The 20,712-nt window shown below is 43.0% G+C and overlaps 1 long non-coding RNA gene across 1 annotated transcript in view; it reads right to left on the reverse strand.

The window, feature by feature from the left end:
* The window catches only part of LOC142891214 (uncharacterized), a 125,325-nt gene that overhangs the window by 39,787 nt on the left and 64,826 nt on the right, over positions 1-20,712 (reverse strand). The gene's annotated exons all lie outside the window — the stretch shown is intronic.

The following is a 20,712-nucleotide window of genomic DNA, read 5'->3' on the forward strand; positions in this document are numbered from 1 at the left end:
ACTAGCAAAATGGCAGTAAACTGCCAGGGCAGATAGAATGGACGGCACTTTATGATCATCAACTGTGCCAGTGGTGAACAGTGTTTGCATACCACTGCAGTGTCCCGGCACCACGCACCACAGATGTAAACACATGCTGCACCACCGCGGGACTTCCCTCCATTTACATGATGATGGTGATGATGATGATGATGATGATGATGATGATCTGACATTAATGAGTCTTGATTCACTTTCACTGTCTTTAGAATCTCACATGTCGACCACAACTTCTCTCTCTGCTCTCCTTAATCCAGTGAACTCTCAGAGCTTCAGTGTGCAGTGGTGTCTTCAGCTCTGCAGTCCAGCCCCTCCCACCTCACACTGCTGGACCTGAGTGAGAACTTCCTGAGGGATCCTGGAGTGAAGCTGCTCTGTGCTGGACTGCAGAGTCCAAACTGCAGACTGGAAGTTCTCAGGTCAGTTCCTGCTTTCTACTGGTGGACAGTGTGTGTCAGCAGATGACAACTGGTGTGTAACGCTGCTCAGTGTGAAGACTTTGAAGCAGATATTAAAGACTCATCTAGACAAAGTGGATGTTGTTGATATTTTCATGTCAACAATCTGCAGCCAGAAAAGACTTTGGATGGTGGAAGAAAGTGTGGAAAATGTCTCCAGTCACTTTGGAGCTCAATGGAAGTTGTTGATTGGTGATGAAGGTCACATGACTGAGCAGAAGATCGTGTGAAGAAATATTAGAGGCAGATTAATAGTGCAGCAGTATTTCTTCATCTTGTCCTTTGAATGTGTTTGACTTGTAACGAGTCTCTGATGACTGAAAAGCACACAAAGGACTCACTGATTATTTTCCATCTTCACTGCTGATTGGCTGCACACTGACTGACACACTGCTGTTGTTATTGTGTTGACAACCCACTGGCACAATGACTCCTTTGAGGGAATGACTCAGTGATCCCAACAGCTGCACATCTGGATCATCAACAGGGAGAAATGACTCTGAATATGACATTTACACCATGGAAGAAATCAAATATTGATTCTTTATTCAGGCTGGAGAACTGCTGGTTGACAAAGCTCAGCTGTGATTGGCTGCTCTCAGCTCTGAAGTCCAACCCCTCCCACCTCAGACACCTGGACCTGAGTGAGAACCTGCTGCAGGATTCAGCAGTGAAGGAGCTGAGTGGTTTTCTGCAGAGTCCATACTGTAAACTGGAGACTCTGAGGTCAGTTCACCCTCTTCACTCTACAACTTCTATCACTCTTGTTGTTGTTGTCATGATTTGCACTTGACTGCTGTTGGAAATTCAATTTGCAGACACTGGTTTGTGTTTGAAATGAATGAAACTGGGTTTAAAGGTACAGTGTGTAAAATCCTCCCATCTAGTGGTCAGCTTGCAGATTGCAGATTCTGAAGTGGACATTTCACTTTGATTTTCAGAGTGATGACACCCTGGAAAAACTCTCCATCATTATAAACTCTTCATCATTTATTCTCTATTCAGGTTGTGGTGCTGCAGTTTGTCAGAGCTCAGCTGTGATTGGCTGCTCTCAGCTCTGAAGTCCAACCCCTCCCACCTCAGACACCTGGACCTGGATGGGAACCAGCTGCAGGATTCAGGAGTAAAGCCACTAATGGATCTTGTCCACAGCAGAGACTATCAACTGGAGAGTGTGAGGTCAGTACTGGTTTAGAACCATTGGATGATGGTTCCAGCACCAAAGCCAGTTGATCCCACAGCAGAGGTCCAGTGTTCCCAGTCACAGTGTGAGAGGAGGATGGTGACGTCCAGCTGCTCCTCATTCATCCAACATCTGCTGCCAAACTGCTTCTTCTCTCAGTTCACCACCCAATTATTGATCAGTTCATCTTCATCAGGCCTCAGTATCAGTCCAACACTCCATGGTCACATGACCTTCACATGTTCCACACTAGACATGTGACTGAGAGTCTGCTTCTTCTCACCAGTCACTCCACCATCTCCATCAACAGTCAGCGTCTCTGTGATGATGCGTTCAAGGACCCTGAGTCCTGACTCCTGCTGTCTCTTCTTCTCTCTACAGGTGGAGGTGAGGGAGGATGAGGAGGAGACTGAAGAGGACCGCTCCATCTAGTGGTGGCTGACAGAACTACAACAAGTGGAGCCAAACAGCAAGCTGTGTGTCACGACTAGTGATGGTGAGGTGAAGCCTCATGAGGCATTGAACCGCTTGAGCCAACTGGTTCGAAGCTTCATGTGCACACGAAACCACCTACTGGCCAAATGTACAATCACAGGCAAGCTGTGTCTGAACCACGTGTGATGCATTGAATTTTTGTGTCTGTTATGTCTGTTGGGAATGACTATGAATTGCAAAAAATGAATGACCAACTAATTTCTGTACATAAATTATATATCTATATTTTTTTTGTTTTGTTTTTCTCGCTTATTTATGATTATTTTTATGGGTACTGATGCCAGTGGTTATGGGGATGCTCCAAACAAATTTTGTTGTTAACTTTGTTCAACAATGACAATAAATAAATAACTTGACTTGATAACTATGTGTATGATACATTTTTTGAATGTATTCTGTTTGTGCAATTTTTTTCTGAAAATGGCATGGGTGTAATCAGGCAGATGATAGTGAAAGTGATTGTGGGACTTGGAAAAGGGCATAGATCAGGGGTGCTCACACTTTTTCAACATGCAAGCTACTTTTAAAATGAGCAAGTCAAAAAGATCCACCTCCTATAAAACAGGAAAAGTCATTCAGAAATATATTTGTAGTCCAATGATAAAGAAAGAAAGGATTAAATGGGTCAACATGTTCCCATGTGCGTTTATGCTCATCATTGCACAGAAAACTCATGGTTTAAAATTGTTTAGGTTATACCTGCCTATGTTTGATTTTATCAATAAAAGTGTGTTTAAGTTAAGATGTTTTGCTGTATATTTTTGTGTTTTCCAGCGCATAGGTTAGGGATAATTGGTGTGCGTGTGTGTGTGACGCAGACGTTTTGCCAGCAGCATCTCCCAGGATCTCCGGCGCGTCTGCAGTGCGTGCGCACTTTGAAGCGCATTTTCCGAGCGAGGCGTCTCCATCAGTTGACGCCAGGATTGCAAGCTCACGCGACAACCCCGTTAGTTTTGCGTGTAAAACAACAGCGAAACTCTTTTTCCTGTCCCTGTCTGGTCTTTATTTGATCTGAATAGTGCCGATGCCGATACGTCACATTTACGTTTCACTGTAAAGCACAGCACATATAAGAACAAAATCCAGCACATTGTACATTATGATCAAAATCAAGTGTTTTCTAATCCTGCCTGAACGATTCTACCTGCTGTAATTCTCTCTCTCTCTCTCTCTCTCTCTCTCTCTCTCTCTCTCTCTCTCTCTCACACACTCTCTCTCTCTCTCCCTCTCTCTCTCCATGCGATAGACCCAAACTCCCTTCGCAATTGACCAGTAGATCGCGATGGACGTAATGGGCACCCCTGGCATAGATGCTTGTGTAGCATGGACATTGATGTACAGGACAGGGGGCTCCATCCTATCACCTCTCCTCTCCTCACTCTCTCCCTAAGCTCTCAAAAATATCTCCAAACTAAACGTTATCTAGTCTCAAACACTCCAAACTATAAATGCTATCAAAAATCTAGTCATCCAAACTCTCTCCAAATCTCAGTTGACTGCAACTCTCCTACAATGACCCCCATTTTGAATGGAGCCTGAGGGGTCTATATAAACCGTTAAAATATGAATTGCAGATACATATATATATAAATATATATATATATATATATATATATATACATATATATATATATGTATATATATATGTATATATATATATATATATATATGTATATATATATATATATATCTGCAATTCATATATATATATATATATGTATATATATATATATATATATATATATATATATATATATATATATATATATATATATATATATATATATATATATGGGTCCACTTTTCTGCTGCAGCTGGCCATTTTCCTTTTACACCATCCGTCAAGAGAGCACTTCCATTAGGAAATAGTCAACATGAAATTTCGTCTTCTACTGACACCTGCTGGTCAAATTGAATAGTTGCAAATATTGTGAAGAAGTTGTCATCTAATTCTAATCCTAAACAATATGGCCATTCGAAGTGAAGTATTAAGACAATTAATCAGGTTTGTACTGCTTGATTAAACACAGTCATCCCGTTCCAGTGCACTAAAACCCACTTCCCTCCAGGACCGTGTCGGCGAAGCGAAAACTTCCTTGAGTGACGCTTTTTCCCAGCATGCAATGCGAGCTAGCGATTCACAGTACTATTTCATCACAAACATGGATGTAAAAAATAAAAAGGGACGAAAAATGAAACTTCAGGAACACCAACCAATACAATGCAATACAAGCAAAACTGGGCCAAAGTTTTATATTACGTACACCATAATACAGCCTTCTGGTGGAAAAGCCATACTATTTAATCCGTGTCCTCCTATGGTACTTCCGTGGGAGGAAGCTCATGTAGAGGTCACGTGCTGTGTGCTCGTCACTCCACCACACCAATCACAGTTAGTGAACGTGAAAAGTCACAACAGGAGAAGCTTGCTGGAAATAATGCGCTACAAGTGGATGTGATGCTCACTGAAACCCATTCAGACGACTCTCCCTCCACTTTTTTTGTTTTGTATGAGCATTAAAAAAACAACAACAATAATAATATGGATTTTGACCATGTATGTTTTGGAGTTCATTGAAAGAGGTTAATAAAAAAAGGGGGTGGGCTGCCATTTTCTTTGTCCCCTCTTTTCTCCTGTTTATTAAGTATGTAGGGAGGTTAGCCTTTCTGTATTTGGCTTCTCTTTCTTTCTTTAGTTAGTTCTTAAGGTGAGCTAGTTGGAGTTTGGTTTATTATTTTGGCCTGGGCCCACCCTGAAGCCTTTGCTGCCCACTGGTTAAGTTGTTTTGTTTATTTCATTTACTGATTCATAAATGTTTTTTGTTGAAACTGCCAACTGCCGTGAGAAATTAATGAGGGTTGGGAGTGGGGGAAGGTGTCCCACACGTTGCGTCTCGGTCCCCCAAGACGGGACGTAACACAGAGTTTTCGCCGTGACAGCAGGTTGAGCTCCTACCGTGTTACAGGTGACGTCGTCACGTTAGCCTGTTCCATCCCTGCTAAATTCTTTAAAGAACTACCATTAGTAAACTTTTAAATTATAATACACTCTACACTAATTGTAATTTCCTGCCCGTGGTTCTATATAGCAACAGTTGACGGCTCATATCAGCAGATAAGCAGCAACAATCTGGGCATTGCGGGTGATTCATAAATATGTCATTTCTTATTAATTAGCCCATAAGTGTTGTACACCAGTGTGACACCAAATGCTTGTTGCTGACAGCAGTGAAGAAATGAGACTCTAGTGGTTCTGCACATTAGTATAAATAGAGTGATTCTCTATCATTACATCACAGGACGGCGGCACTCTGACAGATTCCATGAACCTGGACACTGATGATCCAGACTCCGGTCCAGATGAGCCAACAGGCCACAGTGGAAACGGGTCAGAGCATGGACTGGCTGCTGAAAGGATCCAGGTAGGTGGCGCTGTCATCCCAAGTTGTGTGGTGTGGAGGATCAGGGCCAAAGTTCCAGATGCTCACAGATGTGACTGTGGATTCAGGAGGAGTGTTTGAAGGCTGGACTCCCAACAGTGATTGGCTGCTGAGGACCTCTCAATCACAATCAGGTTTTTTAGTGGCTGTGAGATTGAAAGTGAGATTGCATTGTCCAGGTAGGAGGACAGCAGTCAGCCATGTTTCACCTCCAGTCAACACGCAGTGGTTCACATGAAGGTCCAAGAGGCCTACAGACCTACACTGAGTCTGGACGTGGCAGTACAGTTGGATCATTGTCTTTGTTGTGTTGTTTGGTCATTGTGATCCAATGTAATGTGAGAGAAGGACGAGTGCAGTTATATTGGAGTGAATTATTTTTAGTGTAATAGAAGTTATAATGCAGAGTCTGTTTTTATGAAATGTTCTATCACCTGGCATCCATCCATCCATCCATCTTCTACTGCCGTATCCGGAGTCAGGTCTCGGGGGCAGCAGCCTCAGCAGAGACCCCCAGACTTCCCTGGACCCAGTCACCTCCTCCAGCTCCTCCAGTGGGACCCCATGGCTTCCCAGTCCAACCCAGCGACCTGGTCCCTCCAGCAGGGTCTCCTCCTGGTGGGACATGCCTGGAACACCTCCCCATGGAGGCGTCCCAAACAAGACCCCGAGATGCTGGAACTCCTCCCCCTGAGGCAGGGCCTCCCCACCGACCCAGAGAGGGCAAACCACCTCATATCCAGCATTGATTTATCTGTTGGTGATTAATTATAATGTATAATTTATTTTATTTAAATTATATTTGAACTGAATTGGATTTGTTTGTAAAAGTGAGATTTATTTTCATTGATTCATGTGGTTTATGTTGAGACCGAGTGGAGAAGTGGGTATGGCCTACAGAAGGTTTGAGTACACAAGTTATTCAGATATGGAGAATCCCCATGGCAGGACTTCAGGAGATATATAATCAAAGTGTTAAAGCAGCAGAAATGAAACGTCAGTTGAGGTCAAGGTCACACAGGTCAGAGGTTGTGATGGCTTTTATTGTCAGAATATTGAATCATTGAAATATAATGTTTGAGCTCGTAACAAAGTTAGGATGATATAACATAATCACATAAAATAAATGATCTGGTTTCCTTCTGATTCATTGACGTCCTTCTGAAATCTCCACACAAACATCTGGCAAGCATCAAAACCATGAATTATTTTGAGGGAAACTTCTTTTGTCTTACTTATGATTCAATAATGACTTGAGTTCCCATCACAGGTGTTGTGAATCACTTTATCTTTTCCACATGATTTCCTTATTTAAGATCATGAAGCAGAAATAAAGTCTCTTGAAAAGTATTTTTCACCTCCAAAATGAAGATGTTATAGAAGTCTGAAGTGAGAGCAGAGCAGTGTGTTGTTGATGTGTGGAACCTTCATGCTGAGATGTTCCAGCCGTGGATGATGAGAGCAGAAGCAGTGGTTGTGTTGCTGCTGCCTTCACTGAGCAGCTGCTCCAAGTCCTGCTTCTTCCACTGAGGATTCAGCTCCACCAGTGGCTTCTGGGACGTCTCTCCCAGTAACCACAGCAGCTTGTAGGGAGAAGCAGTCCGCCAGCCACCAGGCTGCACTGGGGTCAAAGGTCGTGACACGCCCACACAGTGTTGGTGCGTGCAGCTTGCTGTTTGGCTCCATTGGTTGTAGTTCTGTCAGCCACCAGTAGATGGAGCTCTCCTCTTCACTCTCCTCATCCTCACCACCACCTGCAAAGATAAGAAGAGACAGCAGGAGTCAGGACTCACGGTCCTTGAACGCATCATCACAGAGTTGATGGAGATGATGGAGTGACTGGTGAGAAGAAGCAGACTCTCAGTCACATGTCAAGTGTGGAAGATCAGAAGGTCATGTGACCATGGAGTGTTGGACTGATACTGAGGCCTGATGAAGATGAACTGATCAATAATTGAGTGGTCAACTGAGAGAAGAAGCAGTTTGGCAGCAGATGTTGGATGAATGAGGAGCAGCTGGACGTCACCATCCTCCTCTCACACTGTGACTGGGAACACTGGACCTCTGCTGTGGGATCAACTGGCTTTGGTGCTGAAACCATCATCCACTGGTTCCAAACCAGTACTAACCTCACACTCTCCAGTTGATGGCCACTGCTGTAGACAAGATCCATCAGTGGCTTCACTGATGATTCCTTCAGCTGGTTCCTACTCAGGTCCAGCTCTCTGAGGTGGGAGGGGTTGGACTTCAGAGCTGAGAGCAGCCAATCACAGCTGAGCTCTGACAAACTGCAGTCAATCAACCTGAATAGAGAATAAATGATGGAGAGTTTATAATGATGGAGCCTTTTTCCAGGGTGTCATCACTCTGAAAATCAAAGTGAAATGTTGACTTCAGAATCTGACACTACAGAAAATGTCACCTTGAAATTAAATCCTCAGTCCAAAACTAATGTGTGTTGAAATGATGTTTGGTCACATGACCACTGATGACCTGTTTTTCCTTTTCCTTTTTCTTTTTTTTTTTTTTTTCTTTTTTTACTTCAAACATGAACAGAATGAAGTTTTCATATTCTGGATGTCATTTTGAGATGAATCAACATTCAGTTCAATGTTTATTCAACATGTGTGATGAACTGTGTTTGGTGCTGAAACCATCATCCACTGGTTCCAAACCAGTACTGACCTCAGAGTTTACAGTTTACAGTCTGGACTCTGCAGAAAACCACTCAGTTCCTTCACTGATTAATCCTGCAGCTGGTTCCAACTCAGGTGCAGCTCTCTGAGGTGGGAGGGGTTGGACTTCAGAGCTGAGAGCAGCCAATCACAGCTGAGCTCTGACAAACTGCACCCCTCCAACCTGAATAGAGAATAAATGATGGAGAGTTTATAATGATGGAGAGTTTTTCCAGGGTGTCATCACTCTGAAAATCAAAGTGAAATCGACTTCAGAATCTGACTCTACAAAATAAAATGGGAGAGGGAGGGCGAGCGAACGAGTGCTACACTGTGGAGTCCATTACTGGCTCTTGATGATGTTGCTGTCTGGGCCCCCTTGCACCAAAGTAGGATTGCGTCATCCAAGATGAGTCACTAAGCCTTCAGCGTTCAACCAATCCACAACACGTGTGTCCAGGCTTCATGGGTCGCACTAAAAGCCATCCAGGATGAGAAGACACGGATTCATCAAGCCAGGTGAAAGCTCTCCTGGATCAGTGCGCAATGCTCGCGGCTTCATTCCATAGACCCCGGTTATGGAGCTGGGATTGACGGATTGGCCATCTTTGACCTCCTCAGAAGCCTCCATGAGGATTTGCGCCTGGGACGGGGATTCAGACTCTCTACCGTCCACTGTCACAACAACAACCTCATGTTACTCTTTGATGTGTCTTTATGTTTCTATAATAATAATAATAATAACAATAAACTTTATTTATATAGCACTGCTCATACACAACATGTGCAACCCACAGTGCTTAACAAAATAAAACAAAACAAAACAAAGAAAGGTAATAATAATAATAATAAGAACAACAATCATAATAATAACAATGAGAAAAAATAAAAAGCTCCACTGCCCCTCCCCCCACCCCATACGGACCCACCCCTCCCCACCAACGCACACAGACAAACGCCCACCCCCATATTCACACAGACATTAGATAAAACGGCTTGGCACTGAAGAATCTGATGAGGAAAGGCCACTATGGGGAGCCGTCCATACAAGGGGGCATCATGGCCTGCAGCGCCCCTATGGACAGACCAGGCGTAGCTCCCACCATGGCGGGCCCCCCATGAGGAAACACTGGCACTAAAAGTATAAAAGGGAGAATAATCATAATGAGAAATCTGTTGGTGTCTGTACGTCCTGATTAAAATTTGTATTGGTTAAAAGATTGAAGGTAGAGAAAAGAAATCAAGGGTTTTTGCTATTGTTTGTGATGAGGTTGGAGAAATGGGTTATTCTTGCCTGTTTGACAGTTTTATTGTAAGATTTGAGTAGATGACGAAATGTCTCATAATGGACAGTGTTACGAGAGTTAACCACTAGATGGCAGCCAAGTTCCATGCAATATGCAGAGACATCGAGTGCGAGTTGATGACGTTGGCTTCCGGTTGTTTTACCTGATGAGCACTGCTATAACCATAGATATATAACAGAAGGCGAGATGTCTTATCCGCGCTGCTGGCCAATGGAATCGAACGTCCGCACTGGCGGCCATCTTGCCACAGTCACCTCGCTCCGCCCCTCTCACTCATAACTATGTATTCTTATTGTGCATGTTCTTTTAAATAGCCCTAAATTGCTCTATTTTCAACCGAATTTCGAGCGGTTTGGTTTGTTATAAAGGTTATAAGCATAGTTATGATACTGCATACTTATTAATGATTTATAACCATAGGCTTTCATGTGAAAATAGCAAACACACGCACACACCCGTATTTAATAAAAACATATATGCTAAACGCTAAACTAAACAAACCAGCACTAAATCGTAACATTAATCAAACAGTTCCAACAATATCTTACAGATGAAATGTGATCCTACAAGCTTTTGTTTGTGGACAGCGACGATTGCTGCATCCATAAGCGGCACAGAAGTTCGGCATTTTTTCAGTCACCGATTTCCTGTAGAAACCATAATGCATGATGCTGTAGCAAAGCAATCCAATTGTAAATCATTTGCGAATTAAGTTAAATGATATAGAAAAAAAGCTATTCTGTCTCTCCATATGTCAAATTGCTTGTTTTATTTACACCTACCAATCCTAATCCATTTTATCACAACAAGAAAAAAGACGGCCTGTAATCTCAGGTTGTCACCGTTCGACTCTGAATCAAACAGGTGGGGGATGAGATATCAGCAGCTCTAGTTCATTGATCACCGTGTCTCTGCTGCATGAACTGATGAGACTGCGTTCATGCAGCAGCAACGTTATAGGAAACGCACCTCAGCGAATAACTACAACCGACACCACAAATATTGTACGTGAACAAAATACTAGTTTGTCCTGAAATAGCTGTTGGCTAAACTTAACTTAAGAAATGAAAATCTTAGTGGTCTCAGTCGTATTAACTTGTGCAGATAGGCTGCCATAGCACCGTTGTGTTTTTTTTCTCATAGAAAGCTGCACTCTCAACATGTTCAACCATCCAGAATTATTGCTACGTTATGAACGTTTGTAAGAAAGCAAACCGTGTGCAAAGCCGTCAAGTTTTCAGCGAGATCAGAGTGTTAATGTTTGTTCAGATCACTCACGTTCCCTCACATTCACTACATCAGACCGTGACTGCCTGACTGTGGAAAGATGGCGGCCAGTGCGGACGTTGAATTCTGCGCCGTGAGACATCTAGCCTTCTGTATATATCTATGGTTATAACTAGCGGCCATACAATAAAAGTAGCGTATCTACAAAGATTGCCTGACTGTATAAAAGAAGCGGAAACTTAATGCCGCGGCTGAAGACAGAACAACAAGGCGCTATAAAGGCTGGACGTTTTTTCAATGGAGCTAAACTGCTAAGCTAATACCTGACGTACCATGGGTTTTTCGATTCCTGTACCAGACGCAATGGACATGAAGGGGCGACGTATATAACAACTGGACATTCTTTAGAGCACAATGGGAAAACTATGAGATAACAACGCAAGATAACAACTATATATATATATACATATATATACAAATGTGTATATATATATATATATATATATATATATATATATGTATATATATATATATATATACATATATATATTATGAATCAATTTCTTCTTTTTATCTGCATATTCACATGAACTTTACCTCTTTACTACTATTATTTCTGACCCTAACATTTTCAGCAATGATTTTGGCAATGGTTTATTATTTATTTATTATTAATTATTTATTTAATGTTAGACAGAGGAACAAATTTCGTTTAACATGAACAATATATCAAGGTAACCTTGATATATTGGTAGGGCGGAGCAAGAAGGAACAGCAACACATGAAATGAAGTTCGTTTCAGTTTTATCTAGAAATAGATGCTTTATTAATCCCCCAGAGGGGGAAATTTGTGTTCAGTAGCCAACATACATAAAAGGACATACGAAAACACAGAGTCATAAAACAAAGTAAAAGTTACCAACGTTTGAATAAATAAATAATAAAAGTGTACAAATACAGAAAATCTCAAGGCGCACACTTGCTATGGTCATTAATCTTTTGCATGGCTGCAGTACAACCAGTGCGCCAGCAGATGACCCCCACGTTCTTAATGAATGAAGCTTCGAGTAATGAACCAATTTTCAACACAATAGTCCAAAAGGGTTCAAAGCCTCATGAAGCCTCGTTTGGACATCACTAGACACAACGGCTTCCACTGTCATTGAATGCTGCAAGCGTCAGTTTAGCCGGCATGGAATACCAAATATTGTCATCACAGACAACGGACAACCGTTCTCCAGCATGGACTTTCAAACTTTTTCAACAGTATGGGACTTCAAACACCTCACATCCTCACCATACCACAGCCAGAGTAATGGTAAAGCTGAGTCGGCTGTCAAAATTGCCAAGACCCTGCTGAGAAAGGCAGTGCCTGCTGGTGATGACAGATGGAGGGCCGTACTAGCACGGAGGAACACTTCCACAGAGGGACTCAATAGCTCTCCTGTTCAGCGACTCCAGTCCAGACGCACACGCACATTGTTACCCTCTCATCCACCTCTGCTGAAGCCGGCTGTGATACAGGGGGTACTTCCTCGTAAGCTGGCACGGGTCACTGCATCGAAGTGGTGATATGACCAACATGCTCACGACAAGCCCATGATAATGCAAGGCGACACAGTTCGGGTCTTCCTACAACCAAATGGGCCCTCTCGCTCCTGGTCACTGGGGATTTGCACCAACCAATTGCGTGACAGGTCATATGAAGTGGTTGTACAGGACAAGGTATACAGGCGCAACAGGAGGCACATTCGACCGGTGGATGAAACTCTCATCATGCAATCTGATAGTCCCCTGGTGGAAGATGACTGGGACAACAGTCAAACAGACCGGTACCGCAAAGACTTTGTTGTTTAAACTTTCTGAAGAAGGAATGTCATCTCTTGTTTATTTCTGTGCCACTTTGTTCATGTGGACTGTTCATTTTGTTCTAATGTTTAGGAGAGTGAACTAGTCATTTCTGTTTAACCTGTAGCCAGCTATTGTTGTTGCTGGCCACGTAACTCTCATCCGGTCACTATTGTCCATTTTCAACTGCTTTCTTTCCATATGTTAAAGGAGATGTTACGAAAGTTAACCACTAGATGGCAGCCAAGTTCCATGCAATATGCAGAGACATCTAGTGCGAGTTGATGACGTTGGCTTCCGGGTGTTTTACCTGATCAGCACTGTTATAACTAGCGGCCATACAATAAAAGTAGTGTATCTACAAAGATTGCCTGACTGTATAAAAGAAAGAACGAAACAAGGACAGGAGTTGGGGAAAAAACGCCTCACCCCATCAACAACCACAGAATCAACGAGGCATACGTCCCTGTCACTGTCCCGCCACAAGGGGCGAAACGTCAATGAATGGTAGTTCATGGTTGATGACCCTGCAGCTGACCCGAGGGCACCGAAAGAAGTGCGACAGGCAGCAATGCCAAGCAGGAAATGTCTCCTACCTGTACATTTACAGTAAGTGATAAAATAGCTATATTGCATTTATTTTTCAGTGTTTTAAGAGTCCTTTCATTAAAAAGCTAAATACCATGAAGACACATATTTTGTGGAAACACACCCACTTCCACATTCAGGTGGAGGTCCTCCACCCCCGCGAGATGTCCCGGTGTTGAAACTATAGGAGGCGGCGACTCTCACTGGAAGTGTCGGGACTGTTCTTCGCTGTAGGGGAGCGCTCCTCGTGGAGCAACTCTACTTCCGGTGTAGGGAATGCGTTATGCAGCGTTTTTTCTTTTGCATGTGTTTTCTTGCTTTGCATCGCTCCTCTGATGAAGTGAATGTTTTTATGTCCTGCAGCGTGTTGTTTTTTTGTTTAGTTTTTTTTGCGTTTGCACCACGATCCTCTTTTTGTACCGTTGTAAACTTGTATTTGTGTTTGTGACTTTGCGTCGTTTCCGTGCTCAAATACGCAATTGTCCCGTATTAGGCAACTAAAAAAGCTGTCCCGTAATGAACTGAGACGGGACGCACTTGACTTTGTCTCCACTCCGTCGCCCCGGCAACCCCAGTGTCCACGCTGAGAACTCTGTCCTCCGCAGTTCTTGGCATTTCGGCTCGCAATCCCAGAGGTGGGCAATGGGCATTCATTGCTGAATGTTTAAACCCCCCCCTCCTTTGGTTGTGGTTTATTTGGTGTAGACAACTGAGTTTGTCTGTTTTTGTTGTTGGCGTCACCACTTTCTTTGGTTGCTTTTGTTTTCTTGGTAAAATTTTGGTGAAACTTTGGGTTTTCTATTGAGTAGTTTGATTTCCTTTTTAGTTCATTACTATTTTGTTCCCCAGTGATCGTTACCTTTTGTTTTGTGTGTGTGTGAAGACTAAAGAAATTTTTTCTTTTGTTTGAACTGTTTAACGCTTGCCTGAGTGTCTCAATGTATTAGTGTATTCATTGGGTTCTCTTTTCTTTTGGACAGGAGTTGGCGTAGCGTGCGGCAGACTGCGTCGGTGGTTCCCCTTCACTTTGCTTTATTTTGCACAGCACGAGGGAAATTTTGCTTTGTAGTGATTCCCTTCGCTTTGTTTATTCCCTTTTTTCAGTTTTTCTTTGTTTTTTCTTTAGCCTTTCCGCTCGGCTACGTCCAGCCCTGCTCCCCTTATTTTCTTATGATGTTGAACAATCTTTTTGGTATAGTACTTATTTTTTTTGACACTCACTCAGGCAGCTAAACCTGGTCTTATTGTTTTTTAAAAAAAGATTTTCCTTGGTGTGTTTAAAAAAGAGCCAACTATTTTAAATTGTGATTGAATAAAGCTGTTTCTTTGGAAGTCCGTCTCATCCTCTCAAATCTCAAAGCGTAACGAACCTGTGTAGCCCGAGGAATTTTTATTATAGTCTATTTCCTGGGGTGCAACTCCCCAGGTGGCGCTGTCAGGCAACATAATATATAACATATTATAGAATTATATAATCCCTATATATGAATTCACATGATCATGGGTGTTATGATCAATGCTCCCTCTAATTTTCCATGTGTCTGGGCATCCAGACAAGCTCCTTGAGCACACTGAGGACCACTGTGGGCAACATCAGATGTGCACGCTGTGGCCACACACCAGTATCACACCTGTTCAAAACCTTGGATCATAGCAAGTTACATGGCTTATTAAAAGAATCAAATTCCAGCAGCAATTTTCATGAGTTTACTTTGAATAGAAGTGATTTGGCCCACTTCAAATGAAAAAGAGCAAAATCTTGTTGTTGATGAGATGTGTAGTGTGTTATATGTGAGAGTCCTGCTTTAACCATAGGAAGAGTCCTGCTTTGGCCTGGCTGAGGGTCATGTTGCGTCAATGTGCAGTGGCATGCGCGTGATAGATTGAAAAATAAGCCGAAGTGATAGCTCTTCTCTGAATAGACAAGTTAAGCCAGTGTGCTGCAGTTAGCCAGTGAAAATAGAGCGGAGTGGCACCTCTTCACTTTGTTACGCAATCTATGTCAGCGCGGTGCTGCAGCCTGGAAACTTTCTCTGCCTTTTGGACTCATACGGTGCAGCTGGAAGAAAAAAAAACATCATTCCGAAGGCGTAGCGGTGCGCCGCCTAATAAAAGCTCTAAAATTATTAATTAATACGTTTCTGTTGAATTTTATTTTATGTGCTACATAGATTTCCTTGTGCGCTGAGAATGTGCAAGTAGTGCGCGATTGCGCAAGCAAGCAGTTTAGAGGGAACAAACATCCAGCAGGTGGACAACAGTCACCAGGAGCACCAACAGGAAGTGGCGTACAGGCCCCGCCCACCCTGTGATTGACAGCCGGAGACACTGGGTAACAAACGTGAAGACAGAAGAAGAATCAAAGGTGAGAATTCAGCTCAGAGTCTCTCTGACGACTTCAGTCACACTTTCATCAACTCAGCTGAAGAACCTGAAGGAACATAAAGTCCAACATGTAGCGGCTGAGTGAAGGAGGTCTGGACTCTGTGGAGGAGCTCCATGGTTCCAGAGACGCTGTAGAAGGACAGAAGACCTGCTCTGTGGTCCAGGTACACTCCCACTCTGGAGGACCGAGGACCTGAGACACGAGTACTGATGTTGTTGTGACGAAACCAATATTCACCTGGGTAACAATATAAACTCCAGGATTTGTCATTTGCTGTGTCTCAATTCAGGTTCTGCACCCTTGAGACCGAGTGTCCTCCGTCTGAAAGAAGCGTTCTTAGAGTTCCCAGCCTAGAAGGACGGACCAAACCCCGCCTCCCCGGTAACCACTCGGGGCGGTCTAGCCTTCGGCGTATTTCCTCGTTTCGTCACCGCCGTTCCCTCCTGCTGGCCAACCCCGGAAGTGACGTTTTTATAGTATCACGCTAACCATTGGTTTGCCATCTAACGATGCCGTTGAATGTTCAAATAAATAAAATCCTACGTTAAAAACTGGATACTTTATGTGAAACGTCAATATTTAGATTTATATGTCGTGCCTTAACCAGTACATGCCGCTAATTTCAGCTGACTTCCCAGGATCCCACGATGGTTTGCAGCAGCACGCAAAGCAGCATGGGATACCCAAGTACGCGAAGGATAGTAGCGGTGTTTCCTTGGAATCGGCTAAAACGAGTGTGTATTTACGAGTGCGCATTTTGAGCGTCCTAAACACCCTCGGGAATTGGGACAAGCCTTCGCGCAGTGCGATGACGCAACTTCCTTTCAAAATGCGCACTTCAAGGATGCAGAACCTGAATTGAGACACAGCAATTGAATCCAAATCTACTTTCCTCTGACCTTCCTGCTCTGCCGATGTTCCTGTAGGCCACTGCTACACCAACCCCCTAAAATAAACCACAGAAGTCCCTCCCCCTTCTCCACTCAACCTCCCAGTAACATCGTCCAGTCACACCTTCTCTACTCAGGACCTGCTTCTTGTCAGTGAATCTGTCTGGATGATCACAATAAGACTGAACTTCCTCCATGAATGTCACTTTTCTGTTCTCCTCAGATAATAACAGACGTTTGTGCACTCTGCAGAACTTGCTGTATTTCATCTCTCAGCTTGGTCACAGCTGCTGCCACGTCCTCAAAGTATCTCAGAGGACGGATCTCCAGGCTGGAGGAGTCTGGAGACGGACTGAGTGCTGGCAGTGAGGAGAACCTGTGGAGAAACTGGCTGTGGTCCAGTGTGTGTGAGATCTTCTCCAGCTCAGCATCTCTCCTCTTCAGCTCCATCATCTCCTGCTCCAGCTTCTTCTCAAGCTCTTTGACTCCACTCACTGCTGCCCCCTGTGTGGATCTGACCTGCTGCTGCACCTCAGAGCGTCTTTTCTCCAGCAGACGGATCATCTGGGTGAGGATCTTCTCGCTGTCCTTCACTGCTTTATCAGCAGAGCCGTTGATGGACTCCACCCCCTTCAGGTCTTCCTCTGTGTGCTGGATCTTCTGCTGGATCTTCTGCCTGGTCTCCTCCAGCTCTCTCTGCCTCCCAGGCCTCTGTACTGCTGCTGACACTGTCTGATGACCTTTATGTTCATCCATACAGCATAAAGCACAGATGATCTTCTGATCAGTGCGGCAGAACATCTTCATCACCTCATCATGACGAGGGCAGATGTTCTCCTGGAGCTGCTGGCTGGGTTCCACCAGCTTGTGTCTCTGTAGGGGAGCAGCATCACGATGAGGCTGGAGGTGAGAGTCACAGTAGGAGGCCCGACAGACCAGACAGGACTTGAGGGCCTTCAGTTTCCTCCCAGTGCAGACATCACAGCCCACATCTCCAGCATAGCAGTGATCAGCAGGAGCATCTTGGAGTCCAGCCCCCCCCCCCTGCAACGAAACTTGGCACGTTAACTTTGCCGACACGTTAGCGTAGCGCGACAGCGACAGCGTGCTTCCCCCCCCCCCCCCCGTCAACGTTAGCGCAATTTCCAACCAGCACTGCAGAGAGAAAGGCAATATCCAGGTGGAGTGAAAATACATCCCAGTGCCCACCATCACAGGCATATAGACGTAGATAAGATAAATTTACATAAAATACCAGAATGTTTGTCAATTTTTCATTAAAACATATTTTATTTATTTAGTTAGATAAAAATGTTTCCTCCCAGCACAATATGTATTTGTTCATTTAACTCACATTCCTGCCATCATCTTAACACAATTCAGTGTCACTTTTAAGTTGGAAAAGCATAATAATTAAATTACTTAAATGGCACATTTCAAGTAAAACTGTTGCTATTTAGTCTATTTGTGGTGGTATGTGAGTTATACTTCCCATAAAAAGACTTCCTTTTACATCAAGAATATTTAAATTTTTCATAGATGACTCCCAAAGAGACAGACATATTCTGTCAAGTTCTAACCTGAAGACCACTCTGTCTGGTCCAAAAAGAATTATATTGAATTGAGAGCAGCTGTTCTTATTTTCTCTTTTTTGAGAGAGATTTGCTCAGATTTTCAGTTGACCTGTTGATTTGATTTCTCTGATTAAAATTAAAACAAAGTCTGATATTTGGCAGCTTGTTTAATTCTTATACATAGGTATAAAATACATTTTTTTATAATAACATTCACGAGTTTTCGTTGTAAAAGTCATCATTTTCATATACACAAGTTGGACGTCTAAAAGTATCGGTATCTGTATTGGTATCGGGATACTAGCCTTGGTATCACCTGGTATCGTATCGAAAGGAAAAATAGTGGTATCGCACATCCCTGCTTCCACACACACACACACACTATACTGTAAATGGCTGCAGTTTCCTTTACAAAAGTGCTACAGACATCATTCAAACATCCACGTGTTTGTCTCATCAAGACCTATATTTTACATTTGACAGCCACTTAAAATAAAATGCAGGTCAAAAATATGCATCATTTGCATACACAGGCATATGATGATTAGACCTCTTCTGCCTCTTTGTCAACACACAAATGCCTGCAGTTTCCTTTAGAAAAGTGCTACAGACGTCATTCAAACACCTACGTGTTTGTCTCATCAAGGCCAATATTTTACATTTGACAGCATCCTCCAAAAAAAAAAAATGGAGGTGAGAAATCTGCATCATTTGCATAGACTTCTTTCAGCAGATGTCACCGGGCGTCGGCAGAGGACGGGGGTCAATTGCGGGCGTCGACAGGGGTCAGGCGTCATCGGGGGTCATCGGGCATCGCGTCGGCCACGGCGGCTCAGTCCCCCAAACGCTGCTTGCAGCTTTAATTTATTGTTTTGATTTAATTTAATTTATTAGTGTTAATGGCTGCTGAAAAAAGGGGATGAATAGTTCAAATTCGAGTTGAAAGTAAAATATATAAATGTTGGAAGTACTAGTAATCATTACTATGTACAGTTATGCCCATCTGTTATCTTTGTTGGGCTTGAGTTTATGATTATTTTTTTTACCCTGTGCATCTTTTGTTTTGTTAGTAGTACTTGCCATTGCTCCAACACGAATAAACATGCTGCATCCCACTAGATGGCGCATTTGCCTTATTTACAAGCACCACGGTCATCGGAGCTGATTGCTGCCACTCTCAGCAGCATGCGTCTAATAAGGTCTACTAAGATTCCACAATCTATTACACCTCGCGAGCAAAACACTATAATACTAGGAAAAGAATCCTCTATATGTCAATAAATACAACAGATTGAGTATTCATTAAAAAAAAAATGCTTACTTTAAATAAGAAAATCCAACAAACCAACAAGTGCAACACTAAAAAGCAAACCAACAATTAAAATAATGTTTAACTGCCTTAGCTTCGTCCCACACTTATCAGCTTAGCTACTAAGAATAACACACATTATTCACCTGGACAGAAGGAGGTTCTGAGGAACATGTTGGTCCTGGAGCTTCCTGGTCAGGATGTTCGGGAGATCCCTCTGGCTCAATGTCTGCAGCGCCAACATATTTTAGAATTGCTCCTGCAGAGACAAAGCTCATTAGATCATCAAGCAAAACAGATCAGAAGCGCATTTTGCTATTTTATTATTACAGTGATGTTGCAGTAATATAGGAAAATTAAAAATGTATTTGTTTTTAAATTAAACATTATGATTGCAGTGTCCCTTTAAAGCTTTTACCCAATTACAAAACTGTCACTTTTAAGAGTTTTTGGCATTTCTTTACACACTGTACTAGTTAAAGTAATAAAAGTAAGATAAATGACCCACTACCACAATAGTCTAAAATAGTCAACACCATGCCAAATAAAGTATTTCCATAAAATATTTCTTTGAATTATAAAACAGTAGCACATTTCTAATGAAGGGCCTACAAAATACAAACTAAGCTTAGTAAATTCATCCTAAGTTAAGGCTAAAATAACATTAAGAGTCAAATATGTGAGAGACAACTTCCACTGAACAATAACAGGGGACTGACTACAACAACAACTACAACATGCCCTCCCTCCCTCCCTATTAGAATGTGAATAAACGGGTGTGGAGTCAATCAGTCATTCCCATGGCAGGATAGGCCAACTTGGCAGGACATGGTCAACTTTCATAAAACAAACAAAAACGCTGATTCATGACGAACAAATATTAGCCAGCCAGCTAACATTTATCCGACGCTAGCTAGCTGGCTAGCAGGACAAATAAACAAACTTGGGGGGGGGGACAACAGCGTTTCACCTCCACCTCTCCAGCCTACATCACAAACAAATAACTTACCTTTCCCCTTTGCAAGTTTTTCTTGATCAGTTTTCTTTTCCTTCCGTTTTTCCGCACCGCTGGGATAACTCCTTTCTGATGCCATTATGGTGTCTGTTTGTTTTTAATCCTCTCGCTAACGGGAACGAATGGTAGCTGTCAATCATTCACATCATACCTGTCGGCGTCGCCGGCCCTCCACGTCACAACCTGCGTGACAGTGCGGCAAGCCCCAGAGTCCAAGATGGCGTCCCATTCCTTTCAATGAAGTTGCTCACCCAGCGCATGGCTCCCAAAAACTTTTT

Source organism: Nelusetta ayraudi, unplaced genomic scaffold, assembly GCF_046127955.1.
Source record: "Nelusetta ayraudi isolate G7.1 ecotype Tasmania unplaced genomic scaffold, CSIRO-AGI_Nayr_v1 ptg000029l, whole genome shotgun sequence".
Taxonomy (NCBI): Eukaryota; Metazoa; Chordata; class Actinopteri; order Tetraodontiformes; family Monacanthidae; genus Nelusetta; species Nelusetta ayraudi.